This window comes from Cyprinodon tularosa, unplaced genomic scaffold (genome assembly GCF_016077235.1).
Source record: "Cyprinodon tularosa strain WSP-4 unplaced genomic scaffold, ASM1607723v1 ctg1501, whole genome shotgun sequence".
Classification (NCBI taxonomy): Eukaryota; Metazoa; Chordata; class Actinopteri; order Cyprinodontiformes; family Cyprinodontidae; genus Cyprinodon; species Cyprinodon tularosa.
In genome coordinates this window covers 16,407-38,612 of record NW_024038334.1, presented here as the reverse complement: position 1 = coordinate 38,612, position 22,206 = coordinate 16,407, and the positions used below count along the sequence as shown (strand labels likewise).

General features: G+C 42.1%; 1 long non-coding RNA gene across 1 annotated transcript; it reads left to right on the top strand.

The window, feature by feature from the left end:
- The first annotated feature begins 5,693 nt into the window (after positions 1-5,693).
- On the top strand, positions 5,694-7,539 carry LOC119779737. The gene is made up of 3 exons (XR_005280275.1): positions 5,694-5,900; positions 5,997-6,070; positions 6,612-7,539. It is a non-coding gene; the product is annotated as an uncharacterized LOC119779737 (long non-coding RNA).
- The last annotated feature ends 14,667 nt before the right edge of the window (positions 7,540-22,206 follow it).

Here is a 22,206-nt window from a genome sequence, read left to right as displayed (position 1 = left end):
TTGTCGCTATATTTCAGACCCCTCCAGCGACTCTTTTTCAAAAAAGCGACAAATCTAGCGCCTTTTGGAGACTCTTACGTGAAAGCACGTATCGTTCCTTTTCTTGTCCTCCAGCGGCAGGTGCTGCCGTGGGGCGCCTCCCCCATCCCAACCCCGTTCTCCCCCGCTATTGCAGGAGTCCTCTCAGAGACACAGCATGTGCATCCAGACTGCAAATAAAGCGCACATGCGCCGGGATTGACGGCGCAGGTTGATCATAAATAACTGAATTTGAAATATTTTATCTTAAATAAATAGGACCAGTTTATTGACATGACGTCTGACTCCACCCTAAGGCTCAGGTTTAATGCTCAGACTCTTAGTGAATTCTGGTTTGGAGTGGAGAGGGAGTATCCACTCATCGGGCAGAGAGCTGTGTGCATTCTTCTTCCCTTTGCCACATCATGTCTCTGTGAGATGGGCTTTTCAGCTGTTGCTTCAATGAAAACAAAATACAGATCTCAGCTGAACATTGAGCATGACTTGAGAGTGGCAGTATCAAGCCTGCAACCCCGTTTTGAGAAACTGTGCAATGCAAAACAGGCTCATTGCAGCCACTAATGCAGGGATAAATAGACCTGTCTTGCCAGATGGATTTCACTTCTTTTCTTTTATTAACAGATTGCAGAGTGGAACTTTAATTTTTTCTATCTTTGAGCTTGATACAAATTTTGACACAGCTGCATTTTTATTTTCTTTATTTTTGAGCTTGCTGTCTTTTGATGTAGATAGTTTGTATTTAGATACTACTTGTTCAATAAAATTGGAACATTTTAAGATTGTTGCGTATTTCATTAGCATTGTGTTGGGGCGATGGGGACAGGTGGGGCTTGAAAATTCCCCCTTGTCCAAAGTGGGGAATGACAGAAAAAGTTTGAGAACCACTGAGCTAGTGCAATAATTAGCTAACATGGTCATTTGGGGCAACTTGTCACAGTCATTTTGGGGTAAGTTGTCACATGTGACAATTTACCCCATGGTAAATTATGGATGAAACTGGAGTGACAGCAGTACAGAAACCAGATCGATTGGTAGTCAGGCGTGGCTTCAAGCAGGTTGGGTCACTGACATCTGGGGAAAGGGGTACCCTGGTCACCCTTACCTGCGCAGTCTCAGCCACAGGGAACAGCACCCCCCCCCCCCTATTTCATATTTCCTCGGGTGCACTTTCGTGATCATTTCATCAACAATGGCCCACCAAGCTGCAAAGGAGGAGCAAATCCAGCATGGTGGATGAAAGAACCAGACTTCGTTGATTTCCTCAAGCATTTTGTTGACCATTCCAAGTGCTCAAAGGAGAAACCCTGCTTACTCCTAGATAACCACTGCTCACAGCGCTCTGTTGATGGGCTAAACTTTTCTAAAGAAAATGGCCTCATCATGTTGTCCTTCCCACCCCACTGCTCCCACAGGCTGCAGCCTTTAGACTGAAGTGTTTACAGCCCATTTAAAAAGCATGTAAACTCTGTCTCTGATTGTTGGATGAGGAACACCCAGGGAAAACACTCAGCATTTATGACATTCCTGGAATTATAGCAATTGCTTATCCCCTGGCTGCAACCCCACTTAATGCCTGGGCTGCTCAGTGGAACAGTGGGTAGCACTGCTGCCTTGCAGCAAGAAGGTTCTGGGTTCCCAGCCCGGGGCCTTCCTGCAGGGAGTTTGCATGTTCTCCCTGAGCACGAGTGGGTTCTCTCTGAGTACTCCGGCTTCCTCCCACGGTCTAAAAACTTGACTGTTAGGTTAATTGGCTTCTCTAAATCCTGCTTAGGTGTGAGTGGATGGTTGTATGTCCTGTTTGTCTCTGTGTTGCCCTGTGATGGACTGGCGACCTGTCCAGGGTGTACCCCCATTGACAGCTGGAGATAGGCACCAGCACCCCTTGCAACCCCATTTGGGACAAGCATGTCAGATAATGGAGGGATGGATGGATATTAGGCCTCATCCAAAAGCTGGTCCAAGAAAAAAGTAGCCCAGAAGAAAAAGAAGAGAAAAACTTCTATTCTCACTGACACACCTGAGAAGGAGGGACAAGGAAAAGAAATGCAAGGCAACCAAATCTAAAATGTCAAAGAAGCAAAGCACAGGAAAGAAACAGAGGACAACAAGAAAAACTTCAGACAGAAGATGAGTCCCCGTGCCTGGTCTGCATAGAGCCATTTGAAAACAGCTGCCCAGGATGGGTGCATGATATGCAAAGGATGGGCACATGAAGAATGCACACCTGGCAATTAAGTCTACATATGCCAAAACTGTAACTCAGATGAGGATTCTGACTAATAAAATACGTTTTTTTTTTTAGGTTTTCTTTTGTCCCAGAATCCGTTTTATAATCAATGTTTCATAATATTTCATTTTATTTCATGTTATTTCATATGATGCATTTGCTCCTGCCAATTCAACCTACATAAGCAATGCTCAAACTGCAGCTCAGTTGAGTCCCACTCGTGAAATTTCCTTTTGTTCATGCACCACTTTAAGTTTTGTAATGCATGTTGCGTATTATTTCATAAGCAGTAAAAGTGAGTTATTGTCATTTGTTCACTTAATATTAAAAAATAACAACAAAATTAATTTTGCCCTTATTTAATTGGTTGCAAAACCCAGTGTGACATCTTAGCCCATATACTGTAGTGTGACAAATTACCCTGTGGAGGGGCAACTTGTCACATGGTGACAATCTCCATTAGATGGCTTATAACTCTGCACAGTAATAAGATATAAAAATGACCTGAATACAGAATATACCTGAGACGTTGGTCTTTCTTCTGATACATACATACTGATACATACGTACTCTTACTCTGCACACTATTTACTCACTTTACTGGACGCCATGCTGGTTTTCTTCCTGACTGGTTTAGCTGCGGACCCCTGTAAATCTCTTTAGGGATATTTAGCAGTTTGTGAAATGATAGCATGTTTGAAAATGCCAAGAAGGTAAGGACCTTTATTGATAATAATTAGTGATGTGTCACTTTCATTTTCAGATGTGATGACCGTACCTGTGGTGGCCCCCTGTTGTCTTGTTGGGTGCAACGCCTGCATTTCCCAGTGGGTGATGACCTCACCCAACTGCCCGAAATGCAGGGACAGCATGTTGTGGGAAGCGCATTTCTGTTTGACAGGGTTAGGGGAAGTCATCGAAATTCTTCAGCCTGTTATTAGAGAGTAGATTATTGTTATTTTTGTTGTTTTGTGGTTCTGTAGCCAACAGAGTTCCGGTTGACAAGTTAGCTGTTTCCAATTACATAAAGTTTTCATTGTGTTCTTTAAACTGTTTCTGGTCTCTATTTCTTTTTTAATCAAAATAAACCTGTTACTGATACCACTTATTGTAGCTGTTGTTTTGAATCTGTCATTGGTTTAAAAATGTTAAAACCAGGACTCACACTGAAAAACCAGGAAATGTAAATATTTAATCAGAAATTACTTTATTATGTATTAATCACAATGGCTTTTTAATGTTCAGCAGCACTGAAATTATGAATATTCCATCTTATAAACACAGGAACAGGTCCTAGTTACATTTTTAATTTCACTAAGCTCCATATCAGGCCATGTTTTAGAACTTGTGCCAAATTTCTTTTAATGTTGAGTTGTGTATCCCATAACATATACTGTGGTCAACACTATACGTAGCCTACATATACTGGAGACCTTATTTCTCGTTGCCAAAGGGTCACTTTGGCAACGAGAAATAAGGTCTCCAGTATGTGTAGCCTACCAAGGACTGGTTCATGTTCCTTCAGGTAGTCTGCCACCTTGTGGGGATTTGGTATAAGCAGTTGTTTAAGTAAATAGTGTAACACTTTAATAAAATATTAACCACTTGGTCAAATATGTGAATTAACAACAAATCTGCAACACTTCAAGCCAAAATGAACATGAAAAACTCTTAGTGCCTAAAGGGAAATTTAAATATATTAAAAAAAATCAATCAAAAATAGAATAGAAGAACGTGAGCCGCTGGCAGGAAGTATCTTCTGGAGCTATCATCTTAAAGAACATGAAGAAGTCCCTTTCTCTGTTGATTCTTCACTGTGTTTTGGAGAGGAGTAAAGTTATCCATCATCTTCAGCAGCTTATGCAGCTTTCTTTTCAGGACAATCAGCTGAGCGGTTCTGGTAGAGGATGTTCAGCACAGGACCAGCTTTCTGGATCTGTTTATTCAGCAAATGAGCAAAGAATTGCACTTTCTATAACAGACTTAGAAAAGATAGGCAATGCAGCTTATCTAGCTATTGGTTAGATTGGATCTCAGTTTTCTTTTGAATAAAAATCTCCACCTACAGGCTAATCAATAATGGCAATTGTAACAGTTGTTTAGTAAAAATGTAATCAAAAATTTCCATCGAGGAGAGAGGAAGCACTGAGGAACAGCCGCTATAGATGCTACAAACTAGAAGTTTTTCTAGCCCAGACAGGAACTGTTTAACTTTTTAAGTAGCAATTTTTGAATGACAAATAGGAAATATATGAGGCACTCTGTCCCCGTGGCAGTATTTGTTTTTGTAGTGGGTGAAGATAAATAAATTAAATCAATAAAATCTTAATTTCTCCGTTAGCTTCAAAAATATGTACTGTTCACAAAAATCAAGACACATATAGACAGTAATCCTATATGAAGGTGGGTTTTGCTTGATGAGAAAAATCTTCAAATACAATTTGCTTCTATACTTTTGGTTTACAGCATTAGCCTTTGTGTTTCATGATCCACCAATAAAAAACACAATAATGTAATACATTTAATAAACACATTTTTATTAGAAAAACATCTCTGTGCTTCATTATTTTTTTCTTCAGGCTTGCATTATGTTAGGCTTTTATTTTTAAGTATTTTCCTGCACTTCCGGGCGATCCGTGGAACCGTCTTCGCCTTTCAATCCTAAAAAGCAAATGGATAAAAGAATCGGGGAAATCGAAAAACGGGCCGTTTTTTTCATTTAGTTTTTCTTGTTTTTCGTTTCTAAATTGTGTTGACAAAAATGGAAAAAACGGCTTTGATTTCCGTTTTTGATTTTAAATTGAAAAACGGAAGTAGTTTCCGTTTTTCGTTTTGTTTTTCCAGAAAAAAATCGAATTTCCTGAAGGTACACGGACCCTCTTGACAGATGTTTTCTGTTACTTTTTAACAGAACATCGTAGTTGCCTAAAATACTCCCTTCTTATTTGTCCTTTGTGTTATGCCCAAATGTCTGAAATAAACAGGATTTATATGTTTCAGCCAATCATGTCTTTTATTGTGTCATTTCAGAATATAGACCCAGTGTCCTCATATGGACACATTGCTTTTTTAGAGAACCGCTGATAGTAGAAAGCAGAATTTTGTGTATAGGGTAATATGGATCTTCTAATCCCAAACTGCATAAAATAAAATAAAAACAAAGATAATATAACTTTCCTCATATGAGGACAGAATGTTTTTCAAAAACTACTTGTGGCATCATGACACAGTTTAGTTATTAAGCTTATTAGGTCCTACTAATCCCATGTAACTTGGAAATTATAAAAACAAACTCCAAATAGGAGCTCGGGTCTCAGGAAGATAAATTTCTGTAAGACATGTCTTTGTTTGTAATTTTTTAAGAAACAATGAATACTTTTATAAAATGCAAAACAAATAAAATTATTACAAATGTCCATAAAACCAATAAATCTAATGTCACAACAACTGATTTTCATTCTTTAAAGTGTTAATCAAATAGGGCACTTCTTCATTTATATTGTTACTGTAAAGTCCTGAGTTGGGCATTAACTTTTCATCCTTAGATAATTTATCCACTTGAAAAAAGGACAGTTTTCCTTAACTCACTTGGAGAGTCCCAAGAAGATATGAAAAGGTGTTTGGAAGCAATAAGGTGAGAAAAATTATAAAAAACTAATTTTTATTATAACAAAAAAGGTCTTAATTGGATAACTACAATATTATTTTTACATTTCACCCTCTTAACAAGGGCATCTATGAGATGCAAAGGTATGACTCCAACATGCCATCCAGCAAGATATGGTTTCATGTGAAGTGTTGAAAGTAAGTGCTGTTAAATATCTATCCTATCTATCTATCTATCTATCTATCTATCTATCTATCTATCTATCTATCCACTTCACTACTTCACTATGTTTACGTATGTTTCCTATGTGATGTTGAACATTGTCTGTTTACAAATCAATTTATATAACCTTTGTGTACTGTGCTGTCTCTTTCCACATACATCTATATCTACATATATATATCTATGTCTGAACATAGACTTATATAACAATATATTTGTATACATGCTAGTTTATGTTTTTTATTTAGTGAAAACAAGATTATTATGAGAGTGGTGAGCTAATAATCACATTGACATTAATGTGATGCTATTTTCTATCATTACTTTTAAGATGATAAACAGTTTTGGCTAACTTAAACTGTACATTTCTGCCTGAAATATAATGTAGTTTATGAATTCTATTGATTTATTACATGATTGATTTATTTTAATGACAATAGAAAGTCTAATCAAAATATATTAAAAATGTTTAATTAAGTGTCATGACCTCTATCTGTCTATTATTTGTCTTTACAGTTTGCTTAGTGCATCCTGGAAAACCAGACTCTGAACTTTCCATCAACAGCAGAAGCTGTTAATACCATGAGACGCAACATTGCTTACACACTTCTATTAGAATTACGTGTCTTTTGAACTTTTTTTATTCAGTTCTTATGTGGCTGGAATGCTATCTTGTGTGTATCATCATGCACCCACTAAAAAATGTAGTTAGGTCAGCTATTTTTATCTAATTAGAAACATTAAGATATTGAACATGTTAGTGTTTATGTCAAATTATTAGCGAAGAACATTTCAATACACATGACCTTGATCTCTAATAAATAAACTACACATAACACAGCCCAGTGTACAGTGTACAATGTGCAGTAACAGGACTTGTATATGTTTATGAGATCAGACCTTATCAAAAAGTGATGATTAGATGACTGAGATATGCACAGAGGATTATTGTTGTTCAACTTTCAAAAGAACACTAACAAATGAAAATAATAAAAAAAAAATCTCCCCAAAAAACAAACGCAAAAACAATTACCATTAAGTTTATTTTGTAGCATTGAATTAAAGCTGCGGTCTGATTTACTCCAGAGTCAGTGGAGAACCTGTGCAGACACTGTGGCAGTGGGGACACAGAAGATCACATGTGAGTAAGACAACAATGTAATGCAGTGACAAGTAAATTAAAGCTAACCATATACCATCGTTACAATAGTTGCAAAGTCATTAGATATACAAAAAATCATAATGAAATAAAGAAACACCCAAGGCAGTTAAGTGTAATTTTATAAATATTTTTAAAAGTACAGTCATAAAGTCCTTCTTAAATACAGTTCCTTATCAGTGGCGGCCGGCCCATAGGGGGCGCTGGGGCACCGCCCTCCCTAATAAGAAGAGAGAAACGTAAAATATATTTTTAGAAATTAACTCATAAATGTCAGTTTTACTCTCCAGAGTGTGTACCTATAAGCAAAATAAATTATATAAACTACATTTCCGTATCTACTGTCATTCATTTGTGGATTTCCACAGACAGACTCCTACCATCTCTGTCTTGGGGCTGTGATCAGACTGCGCCACATTTGCAGAGAATCTGTCAATCATGTACTATTGCTAGGTGAATTTAATAATTTAATGGCCAATCAGCGTCTCAAAAATGTATGGTCTTGGGGCTCTGAAAATACTGCACTTTAACAGGCTTCTGCACCCAATGCGCAGTTGCAGACAATTAGAGGGACGATGGCGAATGTAACGAGCGAGGTGCAGCTTCCACCAAATTCGGTGAGATCCTTATTTATCTACCCGTTTGCCAGAAGAACATCCCTGTTGTAGGATATGAAAATTTCCTGTCATGGTTATTGTGACTGTGACGAATCCACCTCCTCACTTAAAATAACCTCTCTAACTTTCACTGCATGAAAAGTGAGATTTTCGTCCCCGTAAACTCCCGCAGATCTCCCTGATTTTCGTCAGTTTCCGACAATTTGCAACCTGCGCTTGTCCGAGTTTGTCGTGCCACAAATTGTGGGAAACGAAATCTGACGTATGTGGAGAGCGATCAGCTGTACTAATGGCCCTAATTAGCATATGAATGCAGCAAACCTGCGCGGCTGGCCAGGTCTGGCTTGAATAACCTACTCAGTATTGGCTGAAACCACTATTCTCAAACAAATGAAATCACTCGTGACTGGCAGCAAAACCACACGTGGCCACGCCAGGCTTTAATTTTCTTACTGAGTATTGGACGGAAACAAGTAAAGTCGCTCGTGATTGGTTGGCATATATATATATATATATATATATTTACATATATATATATATATATATATATATATTTATGAATATATATTTATTCATTCATATATTTATTCATTCATATGCTGTGTATTTATGTTATCCTTCTACACAATTATTAGGCTACCATCAAGGACATGAATGAATTTATACAGGAAATGAACATTTGCCAGGAAGCTGTTTATGCAAAGAAAGAGCTTTATTAAAACACACACAGCTATATACAATGCGTATCCAAACACTTGCGTATCTAAAAATTAAAACTCCGTGAACGGTCCGTTTGCTTCCTCGGGGTTGGAGGTAACTGGCAGCATTCCCTCCGAGGCAGGTCCGATGTGCAGACGCCTACTGTGCGTGGCCCTGTACTTTGGCATCGCTTCTAACCGGGACTGCAGCTTAACACAGAGTTCAGTGAGATCCGGCCTACGAAATGGTGGCGACCGTACAATCCATCCAGAGACACCGCCAACGATGCCATCTTCTTCGTCGGACTTGAGGCCGACGGCGGACTTCCAGAGTTCCACTTCCTCATCTGCTAGCACACTCTGCCTCGCTTTCAGCAGCTGAAAAAAAAACAATGAATCAGCGCACTGCCTATGGACACAACACATCTATTAATGCACCTGAAAAATAGTCACCAAATAAAGTCTTACCCTCTTTCTTCTGGCCCGACTCCGAGCAGATTGCCTGGCAGCCTCCGCACGCAGCGTGTTGGCTGGCTGCGTATATCTGAAGCTCCTGCGTACCGTCTGAAAATACGTCTTACAGGCAGCTGGAAAACAATTAAATGACAGTGGTATGAATAAAAAATCAAACGCAAGTCACAGTAACAAGGAAGGAGAAAACATTAAAACAAGTCACTTACACACAATGTCGTCTTTATCAACATCGTGCCAATCTGGACTTGCTGATATGGCTCCGAGCAAATAGGAGGTCTGTGAAAACAAAATGTACAGCCATGATTGGCATCCATTTCCTTTTACCGCAGAATGAAGCATATTCTTTAAATCTTACCCTTGCTCCGGTTCATAGCACCTGCAATTAGTCTCCAAGTTGTGAAGACGGTGTACTGCTTCCTGTGAATCACAAAAAATACACTTTAATAAAGCTTGTTCTTGCAAGGCTACTATTAGCCGTAGCTTTAGGCTAGGCTGTTATTAGCCGTAGCTTTAGGCTAGGCTGCTATTAGCCGTAGCTTTAGGCTAGGCTGCTATTAGCCGTAGCTTAGGCTAGGCTGCTTTTAGCCTAGCAGGCAGTAATCGAACATATATTTACCGCTAGCATCTCTTCTTTGAGTTCGTCTTGTTCGATGCAGAGTCGCCATCGCGTCCAAGAGGAGTTTTACCCCGAAATCCCACATACTCTGCTCCAGACCGCCTGCACAAAGCAAAGCATACATCCTCCACTGTGGCTGCACACCGTGCCGCTCTGAGTTTCTTGGAGATCGTAAAGAGCATGTGCGAGATGAACCAGGGTTTCCGCGGATCAATAAAAATAATTAAAAAATCATTCATTTTTTTTTTAAATCAAGGCCTTAATTGGCACTAAAATTATTTAAATATGTTTATCGAAGTATTTATAATTCTTTAATAAAAAATGCTTATAAAAACAATTTCGTCAGATATATTATATCACTCCAGGCGGAGAAAAAGCTAGCTGGAACTGTGCTTGCAGCTCCTTCATATTTCATGTACACTAATAACTTGTGTACATGGTTCTTGTTGATGGCATTAAAATCATTTCAAATAGCATTAAAATAGCATTAAATTAGAGTCCCTCATTCCTGTATGAACCCTGTGAGCGCTTAATTTAATATGGCATATTAAAAAAATCCCACCATCATCCAGCGTATGTTCAGTTTCTGCCCAAATATATATTTATATTTTTGTAGATTTTTGTAACGGGGATAAGGATAATTCAAAACTGCTTTTTTTTTAATGAACTTGTTCACTACTCCCAAACTCAGCATCTCTTTTCATTCCTATAATAAGAAGTTTCTTTTGAATGGATTTGATTAAAGTTTAAGTCCCTCGGTATAAAATAAATATTTTGATGGAGATGAGAAATCTGCTTCCTCGTTGGTGAATAACCAATAGTTTGGATCCAATCATTTAAATAAACGGTGTTAGTTTTTTTTTTTATATATATAAGAATTGTGCTATAATTTCTAGTCACCGATCTGTTGCTGCTATATTTTAATTTGACGAACTGGAATTTGTCGATGTTCTTTTTCCTGTTTGGTGTGATTGCAATTGCGGATCTTGACCTAGCCGGACCTTATGACCACAGTGTACCAATCTTCTGATGGCTACTTCCAACAGGATAATGCGCCATGTTATAAAGTGAATCATCTCAGACTCATTTCTTGAAACTTTTCCACTTAAGTAATTGTGAATTGAGCATATTGACAGACAACATTTTATTTTTTATCTTAAATGCAATTTTTTTTTGAATAATTACTGTTCTAAATGTATTGCTCTGTCAGCTAAAGATCTGTTTTGGTCTCTATACTTTAATTAAATAAATCAATTCAAGCTAAAATGTAAGAGGCTATACTGAGCCTGATCTCTTTGTATCAGAGATTTTCTTACCTTCTAGAAAAATGTCACTTGGAGTAAAACCCCCCCTGCAACCCTGATTTGCATTTGTATAGCTCACAGCATGTTCATTTACATGTTAAAGCCTCCCCTAGAATTCCATGGGGGGGAGGCATGGGGGGAACACTGCCTAAGAAAGTCCACGTCAATTTCTGACAATTTACGGGAGTTTTCGGCGAAGCCTGCAAATGGTCGTAAACTGCCGCTAACCTGAAGTTCCACGACAATCTACAGTGCCGCATATTGACGAAAATCCCACTTTTCATGCAGTGTTTGCACGCCACACACATTCCTGTTATACTGTGTTTGTGAGGACCAATACACTCACGCTGAGCCCAGTAGCTCCATTAACTTAAAACACACAAGCTGTTCTTGGTTACCTGCTGGCGTATTGAGGGTGCACACTTAATATTTCAGTGGGGTTAGCCGTGTGTGTGTGTGTGTGTGTGTGTGTGTGTGTGTGTGTGTGTGTGTGTGTGTGTGTGTGTGTGTGTACTTGTTTATGCTACGGGGACTTGTCATCTTCAGTCTGGCGGCGTCTTTGCTGGGTTCAAACCCAGTTTGGTGTAATTGAATAAGTCAATGAATCTCATCCATCCATCCATCTTCCTCCGCTTATCCGGGGTCGGGTCGCGGGGGCAGCAGCTTAAGGAGGGAGGCCCAGACTTCCCTCTCCCCAGCCACTTCTTCCAGCTCTTCAGGAGGAACCCCAAGGCGTTCCCAGGCCAGCCGAGAAACATAGTCTCTCCAGCGTGTCCTGGGTCTTCCCCGGGGCCTCCCCCCGGTGGGACGTGCCCGGAACACCTCACCAGGGAGGCGTCCAGGAGGCATCCTAAACAGATGCCCAAGCCACCTCAACTGGCTCCTCTCGACGTGGAGGAGCAGCGGCTCTACTCCGAGTCCCTCCCGGATGACCGAGCTTCTCACCCTATCTCTAAGGGAGAGCCCAGCCACCCTACGGAGGAAACCCATTTCAGCCGCTTGTATCCGCGATCTCGTTCTTTCGGTCATGACCCAGAGTTCATGACCATAGATGAGAGTAGGAACGTAGATCGACCGGTAAATCGAGAGCTTCGCTTTTTGACTCAGCTCTCTCTTCACCACGACGGACCGGTACAGCACCCGCTTCACGGCAGATGCTGCACCAATCCGCCTGTCGATCTCCCGCTCCCTTCTTCCCTCATTCGTGAACAAGATCCCAAGATACTTAAACTCCTCCACTTGGGGCAGGACACCCCCCCTGACCCGGAGAAGGCACTCTACCCTTTTCCGGCTCAAAACCATGGCCTCGGATTTGGAGGCACTGATCCCCATCCCGGCCGCTTCACACTCGGCTGCGAACCGATCCAGCGAGAGCTGCAGATCACGACCTGATGAAGCCAATAGGACCACATCATCTGCAAAAAGCAGAGACGCAATCCTAAGGCCACCAAAACGGATCCCCTCAACACCTTGGCTGCGCCTAGAAATTCTGTCCATGAAGGTAATGAACAGAATCGGTGACAAAGGGCAGCCCTGGCGGAGTCCAACTCTCACCGGAAATGAGCCCGACTTACTGCCGGCAATGCGGACCAGACTCTGACACCGGTCATACAGGGACCTGACAGCCCGTATCAAAGGGCCCGGCACCCCGTATTCCCGGAGAACCCCCCACAGGGCCCCCCGAGGGACACGGTCGAACGCCTTCTCCAAGTCCACAAAGCACATGTAGACTGGTTGGGCGAACTCCCATGCACCCTCCAGGACCCTGCTGAGGGTGTAGAGCTGGTCCAGCGTTCCACGACCAGGACGGAAACCACACTGCTCTTCCTGAATCCGAGGTTCGACTATCCGACGGACCCTCCTCTCCAGCACCCCCGAATAGACCTTGCCGGGGAGGCTTAAGAGTGTGACTCCCCTGTAATTGGAGCACACCCTCCGGTCCCCCTTTTTGAACAGGGGGACCACCACCCCAGTCTGCCAATCCAGGGGGACTGCCCCCGATGTCCATGCAACGTTGCCCCCCATCTCGGTGCCTGTACGTTGGGGTTTACCCCGGTGAACGAGAGGGTAGCCTCCCTCCGCCTACGGGTGGGGGGACGGGTTCTGACTGTTGTCTGTGCTTACGGGCCGAAAAAACAGTTCAGATTACCCACCCTTCTTGGAGTCCTTAGAGGGGGTACTGGAGGGTGCCCCTCCTGGGGATTCCCTTGTTCTGCTGGGAGACTTCAACGCTCATGTGGGCAATGACAGTGAGACCTGGAGGGGCGTGGTTGGGAGGAATGGCCGCCCTGATCTGAACTCGAGTGGTGTTCTGTTGTTGGACTTCTGTGCTCGTCATGGATTGTCCATAACGAACACCATGTTCAAGCATAAGGGTGTCCATATGTGCACATGGCACCAGGACACCCTAGGCCGCAGTTCGATGATCGACTTTGTCATCGTTTCATCGGACTTGCGGCCGTATGTCTTGGACACTCAGGTGAAGAGAGGTGCTGAGCTTTCCACTGACCACTACCTGGTGGTGAGTTGGCTCCGGTGGTGGGGGAGGATGCCGGTCAGACCTGGCAGGCCTAAACGTGTTGTGAGGGTCTGCTGGGAACGTCTGGCGGAGTCCCCTGTTAGGCGGAGCTTTAACTCCCATCTCGGGCAGAACTTCGAACACATCCCGGGGGAGGTGGGGGACATTGAGTCCGAGTGGACCATGTTCCGTTCCTCCATTGTCGAGGCAGCTTATCTGAGCTGGGGCCGCAAGGTTGTCGGTGCCTGTCGTGGCGGCAACCCTCAAACCCGTTGGTGGACACCTCCGGTGAGGGATGCTGTCAGGTTGAAGAAGGAGGCCTATCGGGCCTTTTTGGCCTGTGGGACTCTGGAATCAGCTGATGGGTACCGGCGGGCGAAGCGGCATGCGGCTCGGATGGTTGCTGAGGCAAAAACTCGGGTGTGGGAGGAGTTTGGAGAGGCCATGGAGAAAGACTTCCGTACGGCTCTGAAGCGATTCTGGTCTGCCATCCGGCGTCTCAGGAGGGGGAAGCAGTGCAGCACCAACACTGTTTATAGTGGGGATGGTGTGCTGCTGACCTCGACTCGGGACGTTGTGGGTCGGTGGGCGGAATACTTCGAAGACCTCCTCAATCCCACCAACATGTCTTCCATTGAGGAAGCTGGGCCTGGGGACTCTGGACTGGGCTCTCCAATCTCTGTGGGCGAGGTCGCCGAGGTGGTTAAAAAGCTCCTCGGTGGCAGGGCCCCGGGGGTGGATGAGATCCACCCGGAGTTCCTCAAGGTCCTGGATGTTGTAGGGTTGTGTTGGCTGACACGACTCTTCAACGTTGCATGGTCAATGAATCTGTGTAAAGGAATTAAGTTGTAAAAATTATGTGTTTTTGTACATCAATTGTTTGTGGAGGTAATATATGGACAAAACTGATTAATGAGAAGAAATCAGAAATAAGAGAGCCTGAGGGGAGGAGCTTAAACTGTTTAATGAGCTGTGGGAAGAAAAGCGGCCATTTCTGTTTTCTGTTTCTTTGTTACATTGCTGGTAACTGGAGGGAGGCTGAGGCCCAGAGTATCTTGTATATGTTTAGTTTCTTTTGCACCCTGTTTTGAGTTTTTGAGCACAATAAATCACCAACACCGGTAACCCGACTGAGCCTGGATTCTTGGAGGCCAAAGAACCCCGTCACAGTGACCCAAATCATCACTGTTACTGTTATTATATAGTAAATTAAATCATAACTGTTAAATTGTATTTCATTTCCATTTGTTTATTTGAATTCTTATTCTGGATTAGTTGGAGACATACACTAGGCTATATCAGCCCCACCAAAAATATTTTTCACCAGCCACCACTGGTCTGGGTGAATATAAATAAATGATGGTATTCCATCTTCTGGTATCAGAATGTTATATTTATCGTTTCCTTCTTATTTTTAACAAAGCAACACAGATATATTGGCCATAGTTTAGGTTTGGCCATTAAATTACTCCGATATGTGATCAGAGGATCAACAACAGAAGGAAATCAGTGTCCAAGACTGCAAAAAAAAGAAAAAAAATGAGGGGTGGTAGATAGATCCATTACCACAAAAAGAGTTAAGATAACCAGCTCTCTGAGGTTCTTCTTCAATTTAAGTTCAGACTATTACTACTCAATGTCCGTCTTTGAAGGGTGGACGCCAGTGTGGACACCAGGCAAATGCCGAGTCAAATTCCACAGCAAGCCAAAGTACAGACAGAGGAAAATATCACCACACCAGTAGAAAAACTGATATTATTTGTAGCATATGTTATCAACTGCACTGACCAAGCCAAGCATAAAACTGAGAAGATTAAAATAATCCCTTAAAGAGGGATCATGGGAGAACATAAACAAAAAGTTGGAGGTAGATGGGAGACCAGGACCTTCAGGCGATATATGTTAATATTACTAAATAGCTAAAGGACAGGAACTTAAAGGTTATATTGACAGTCTTGAAGAACAACCAGAAATCATTTGTGTTCAGGAAACATGGTTAAAAACAACTTTAGATTTTGTGATCAAAGGATATAATAGTGTAAGAAGAGATCGACAGGAGGGAGGTGGAGGAGGATGTGGAATATTTGTAAAGCAAGGGATACAATATCAGGTATTAGGGAAAGGGAAAGAACTTGAATACATAGTAATTGAGATATGGGAACAAGAATGTAAATTTAAAATAATACATTTTTATAATCCATGTGTAGCCCACCTATACCCCATTGAAGTAGGTAAGGGCCCCTGAGTTCGTAAAAAACCCCTTAAACTCTATTTACTTTTTTGACTTGAGTTTGACTTACCTCTGAGGACAGTAACAACTTTAAACACAACCTAAGGAAATCAGAATCAGGGTTATAATCCAGTCTTAAATCTGCTTATTTCTTATCTAATGATTTGAAATAACCAAACAACTCACAACACTTTATGAACTTTGAACTTATATTGAGCAAAACAAACAAACAAACAATTGAGATGTTTTAAAAAAATAAAATAAAAATAAATTTCTCTCTGTAATAAAGTTTCAGTTTCAATTGTCCAACTTAATTAAAATATGTGGGCCCACACTTCCTAACTCACATCTAAGCCGGCATAAAGTTAAAAATAAACCAAAATTCCCCCGTTGCAGGCCTGATATGATGTGGAACAGTTGGAGTGTGGTACCTCTCCCAAAAGTTTGGATCCGTCTGGTAATGAACCTGTCCTTTGGTCCCGGCTGATAAAGGAAGATGGATGCAGGATGTTGATCACTCTTCACCAGTCTCTCGGTCCCCAGCAACTCAGCATGCAGCAGAAAAGTCCAGTGAAGATGCAGTCCTCCGAATCAGATCCATAGAAATCAGTATTGCTCACCTCTCTGCACAGTGCTTGACTCTCCCAGCTTCCACGCCGGAAACTTTACTAGAGTCTCTGTTAGCTGAGCTAGCTCCCAGTACTGAAAATGCATTCACTTTGCTGGTGAATGCTAATGCATTAGCGAGCACTGAAACAATACTCACAGCTACTATACAGCAAATTTCGGGTTGAAACAATACTAGTAGTTGCAGACAACGATGTAGAGCTGATATTTTAAAATGACTGTCGAGTTGAAAGTCCACAAACATCAACAAAACTCCGTTTTTTAGCAAACTTCGGCACGTTTTTTCTCCGTGGTCAAGCTACAACACTCTCCTGCCACTTCCTGTCTCCCTGTTGCACCTCCCACTTCCTGTATATGGACCAATGAGAAACCAGTAAAATCCTTCTGCTCTACACTACTTCCTTTATGCAACACGAGACATTTCAAAATAAAACAAGATGTGAAGATTCTTTCTAACAAACGTTTTTTAACCAAACATTAGATTTATTCATATTTTTAAGATATACTGTTCTGCATAAACAACGGTTTTAACTTATTTATTACAACTTTAACACATTAAATGTTGAACACTTAAAATAAATGCATGAATTCAAAACAACACAACCCGTGACCATTTCAAAGAGGGTTACACCCTCCCCCCTATTAATGGCTGGTGTCCTCAACAGACTTCACAAACATGTAGGTAACTCTAGAAAGGTTATGGGAAGCTTTTAGCAAGTACATTAGCTCTGTATTTTTATGACAACACCCCTGTGAACAATCGTAAGCGGTTGTTCACTTACTTTGCCAAGTTCATCATACGTAAGTCTCACTACTGGTTTTAACGTACGTTTTGGTCTTGAACGTGTTAGACCATGGGTCCTCTTAGAGTTGCTAGCACATTGCATATCATCTTCACTAGAGACACTATCGGGTTCAGATTCTGTTTGTGGTCCTGTATCAGAGTCTTGCTCATCCGGAATAGGGCTTGCTCTCTCTGATAGGTCCTCCATTGCAACATTGAGAGAAGTCTTTTCATGTTCATGACCATTTTTGCTGTCTCTTTGGAGCATTCTCTCCAGATAAGTTCTGTATGGTCTTTGTGGAAATTCCCACTCAAAGTCAGATGATTCAGTTGACATTTCATACGCCACCTGCTTGGAATGCTCGGTGGTTGCTCGTTTAGACCTCGTTTTGGGGCTTGCTGCAGACCTGGTGTGCACTTCCAGAGGTTTATCACTTACTGGGATCCGCACATATTCTCCAATCGGCAGAAGATTATCCCTGTGCAATGTTTTGAACTTCCCTCTTCCATTCTGTGGTTTTACCTTATAGACAGGCAGATTTGGCATCTTTCCCACAACAACATAGGGAACATCACACCAACGATTCTGAAGTTTCTGTTTACCTCTCAGTCCAAGATTTTTCAGCAAAACCCTGTCACCAGGTTCCAGATTGTGAAATCCAATCCTTTTATCATAGGCTTTCTTGTTACGTAGATGCACTTTGTTTGCTGCTTCTTGGGCCATTTTATAAGCTTTTTGCAGGTCATCTTTCAATTTTGCAACATAAGACGAGTGCTGTTGGTCTCCATCTTCGTCTAAATGTGCTCCAAAACACTGATCCACTGGAAGTTTGGCCTCCCTGCCAAACATAAGGAAGTAGGGAGAAAATCCTGTTGCGTCACACTTGGTGCTATTGTAAGCATGTACAAGGGGAACAACATGCTGGCTCCATTGTCTTTTCTTTTCTTTATTCAAAGTTCCAAGCATTGACAATAAAGTCCTGTTGAACCTCTCGGGCTGAGGATCGCCCTGTGGGTGATATGGTGTTGTGCGAGACTTTTTTATGCCTAGTAGAGTCAACAGTTCTCTAATGAGTCTAGACTCAAAGTCTCTTCCCTGATCTGAGTGGATACGATTTGGAAGTCCATAATGCACAAAATATTTCTCTACTAAAACCTTAGCAACCGTAAGGGCTTTCTGATTCTTAGTAGGAAATGCTTGAGCATATCTGGTGAAATGGTCGGTTATTACTAACACATTACTTATACCTTTTGAGTCAGGTTCCATGGAGAGAAAATCTATACAAACCAGGTCCATAGGCCCAGTACTAACAATCTGGTGTAAAGGGGCTACCCTTGGACATGGGGATTTTCGTAACACACACTCTCCACAGTTTTTGATGTACTGTTCAGCATCAGTAGCCATTCTTGGCCAGAAGAACCTGTTTCTGAGCATATCAATGGTTCTCTCTATGCCAAGATGACCTAAATCATCATGGAGGGATTTCAACACAATAGTCCTAAATTCAGCAGGCAGGACAAGTTGGTGGGTTTTCCCTGCTGACTGACTTTCACTCACTCTGTGTAACAGTCCATTTTCCATGACCAATTTTCCAACCTCTCTTCTCATAACCATCATGTCTGAATTAGATTTGATGTCATCTGGCCATTTTCCACAATTTAGTGCTTGGATGGTTGGTCCTATGAGGGAATCTTTACTTTGCGCAGTCATTAACTCCTCTCTGGACAGGTGTACCAGTGAGTTGAGCTGCAGACCGGTAGGAAAAGCATATGCATCAGGTATGCACTCGGGAGGAGCTCCAAGCTGTTCTGCATATTTAGGAGAATCTGTACAGTCATCCAGGGTTCCAACTCTCTGACATATGGACTTCACTCCATCTTGAGAGATACTTTGCCACTCATCCCCTTTCCCTCTTGTTTCCATGCGTGACAACAGGTCAGCATCAATGTTGGCTTTTCCAGGTCTGTATATGATGTCAAAATCATAAGCTGATAAGTCTGACAGCCAACGATGACCTGTAGCATTGAGCTTTGCTGTTGTGAGGACATAAGTTAGGGGATTGTTGTCAGTCCGAACAGTGAAGCGAGCTCCATAGAGATAATCGTGGAATTTTTCCACAACTGCCCACTTCAGTGACAGAAACTCCAACTGATGAATGGGATAGTTTCTTTCAGAAGAGCTAAGTTTGCGACTGGCAAATGCAACTGGCCTCAGTCCCTCTGGATACTCCTGATATAGAACAGCACCTAGTCCATTTAAACTAGCATCTACATGCAATATGTATGGTTTGCTTGGATCGGCAAATGCTAGAACTGGGGCGCTTGTGAGGCAGTGTTTGATTTTCTCAAACGAATCAGTGCATGTCTGATCCCACCTTTCTCCAAACGACTCCCTTTCATCCAAGTAGACTCTATTCTCACCGTTTTTCGGTTTCCTCCCACGCTGTGTGGGGCCATAACCTTTAGTTAGATCTGTTAAAGGCCGAACAATGGAGGAATAATTGTGGATAAACCGTCTGTAATATCCGCAAAATCCTAAAAATGACCGCAGGGTCTTCAAATTAGTAGGAGTAGGCCATTTGGTGACAGCTTCTATTTTGTCTGGATCAGCTGCAACACCCTTTGCTGACACAATATGTCCCACATACTTAACCTTTGTCTGACAGAATTGGCATTTATCTAAGGAAATTTTGAGCCCCACCTCTTGGAGTCTGTCAAGAACCTTTAAGAGTCTTTCCTCGTGTTCCTCAAGAGTGCGCCCAAACACAATCAGGTCATCCAGATAAACCAGTACTTGGAGCAGATTCATGTCACCCACTGCTTTTTCCATTAAACGCTGGAAAGTAGCAGGGGCTCCTGTGATGCCCTGTGGCATCCGCTCAAACTGATAAAAACCCAAGGGACAGATAAAAGCAGTTTTTTCTTTGTCCTCCCCTTTCATAGCTATCTGGTAATAGCCACTCCTCAGGTCTAAAACTGAAAACCACTGACTACCGGAGAGGCAGTCGAGAGCCTCATCAATACGTGGTGTAGTGTACTGATCGGGCACGGTTCGACTATTGAGTGTTCGATAGTCGACACACATTCTCACATCTCCATTTCTTTTTCTCACAATTACAATTGGAGATGCATATGGACTTTTAGACTCTTTAATGATGCCTGCAGCAAGCAGTTTCTGTATATGACAGCGTACATCATTAATATCAGCAGGAGCAATCCTTCTGGATCGTTCCCGAAAAGGGCGTGAATCTGATAGTCTAATTGTGTGCTCCACCCCTTTAGCTAGTCCCACATCAAGCTCATCAAGAGAAAAGACAGCTGCTCTTTCAGAAAGCTTTTGACAAAGTCTTTCCTTCCACTGCTCCGGCACAGGTGACTCTCCAAAGCTAATTAGACTAGCATCAAACTCCTTCTTTATTACATTTTGTTTGGAAGCCGTGGTGACAACATCAGCAACATACAGGCAACCCACAATGGTGCCAGGGGGTATTGTGATGTCTCTCAGGGATTCATTCTGGAACAATAAAGTCAGCTGGTTACCATTTATAGCATTACTTGGGATTACCATGGCTTGCAACAGAACACCAGCAGGAAGAGGATTGCCCACTGAAGATTCCACCAACAAGATGTCAGTAGGAAGAGGATTCTCCACATCCACTTTGCAGGTTGCTATGCATTTACCTCCAGCAGGAAGTGTCAGGTTTCCAGGACCCTCCCATTTTACAGGTCCAATTTCACCATTATGTTCCTCTTCTGGATCCAAATGCCTTCCTTCATTTCCAGGCAAAATGCTGTGTATTCCTAAAGTCTGACCAAACCCCTCAGGTGTTTCATCACACAGTTCAGACAAACGCTTTGGAAGATTGGCTTTGGCATTGGTCCCAATTATGACAGGGGTCTGATCTGGACCAGGTGGGTCAGGGCAGATCAGAGCTAGAACAGACAAAATAGCTGGAGCTCCTGTCACTTTTTTGGGAAACTCCATATCTACAATCACATAGCCAAGATAGGGGTAGCTAGAATCACTCAAACCCCATATGTCTAGATTTGTAACTGGATTAATAGGTGTGTCAGACAGGTACCTCTTGTACCAGGACTCAAAGATTATGCTAACTCTGGAGCCACTATCGAGCAGTGCGTCACATAAATGTCCATTTACTTTCACATGTTCAATGGATGGCGGACCAATTAAGCCGTCTGGTACATTATGAGGAACTACCTTAGCTACTTCACTTCTTCTCACGCTACAGGCAGTTTCTGCAGTGGTCTCTTCAGTGGTTGGCTGTGGACTGGCGGTTTTAGCTTTTTTCAGTGCTTGTATAAGCTTCTGGATAACCTTATTCTGATTTTCAGGATTTCTGCACTTTCCTGCCATGTGCCCACTTTCTCCACAGCGGTAGCAAAAACGTTCATCTGCATCGGATTTTCTGTTTGGAGCATTTACTGTCCTTACCGTTGGTGATGTTTCGGCCTGGTAAGACACTTTTGACTTGACTTTCTGTTGCAACTGTTTCACTTGTTTCTTTAAAGCCTCAACTTCAGAATCCATATTGGTTTCTTTGTCTCTTTCTCTCTCATTAGAAAATTTTTCCGGTTTATCTGCGACATTTTGAGGGTGTTGTGAAGCAAAGGCAGCAAACATTGACTTCACTCCTCTAATTTCATCCCTCAGATTCTGAATCTCTGAATGATTGGGGTCCACCTGAGTCTTTGGGACGATTGCACGTACTGATGGGTTTAATTTAGCTCGAGATGCTTCATATTCTTCTTCAGCACGGATTTCACGAAGCAGTTCAAGAAACGTTGGAGGAGTGTCCTTTCTCTCTCTCAATCTGAGCTGAATTAGCATCAAGTCTGAACCTACTGCACCTTTAAGCAGCTGTTCGAGCCGTGCTTTATCCATATTCGTGGCTGGAAGGCCACCTCTTTGCACTACTTTTGACAACAAGCGTTCCATTCTCCGTAGGAAATCTGACAACTTTTCTCCAGACTGTTGCTGCAACAGTCTGAAAGCAAAATATAAATCATCTCCTGACTCTGCCATTCCGAATGCACTATCAAGAGCTTCTAAGCACTTTTCAGGG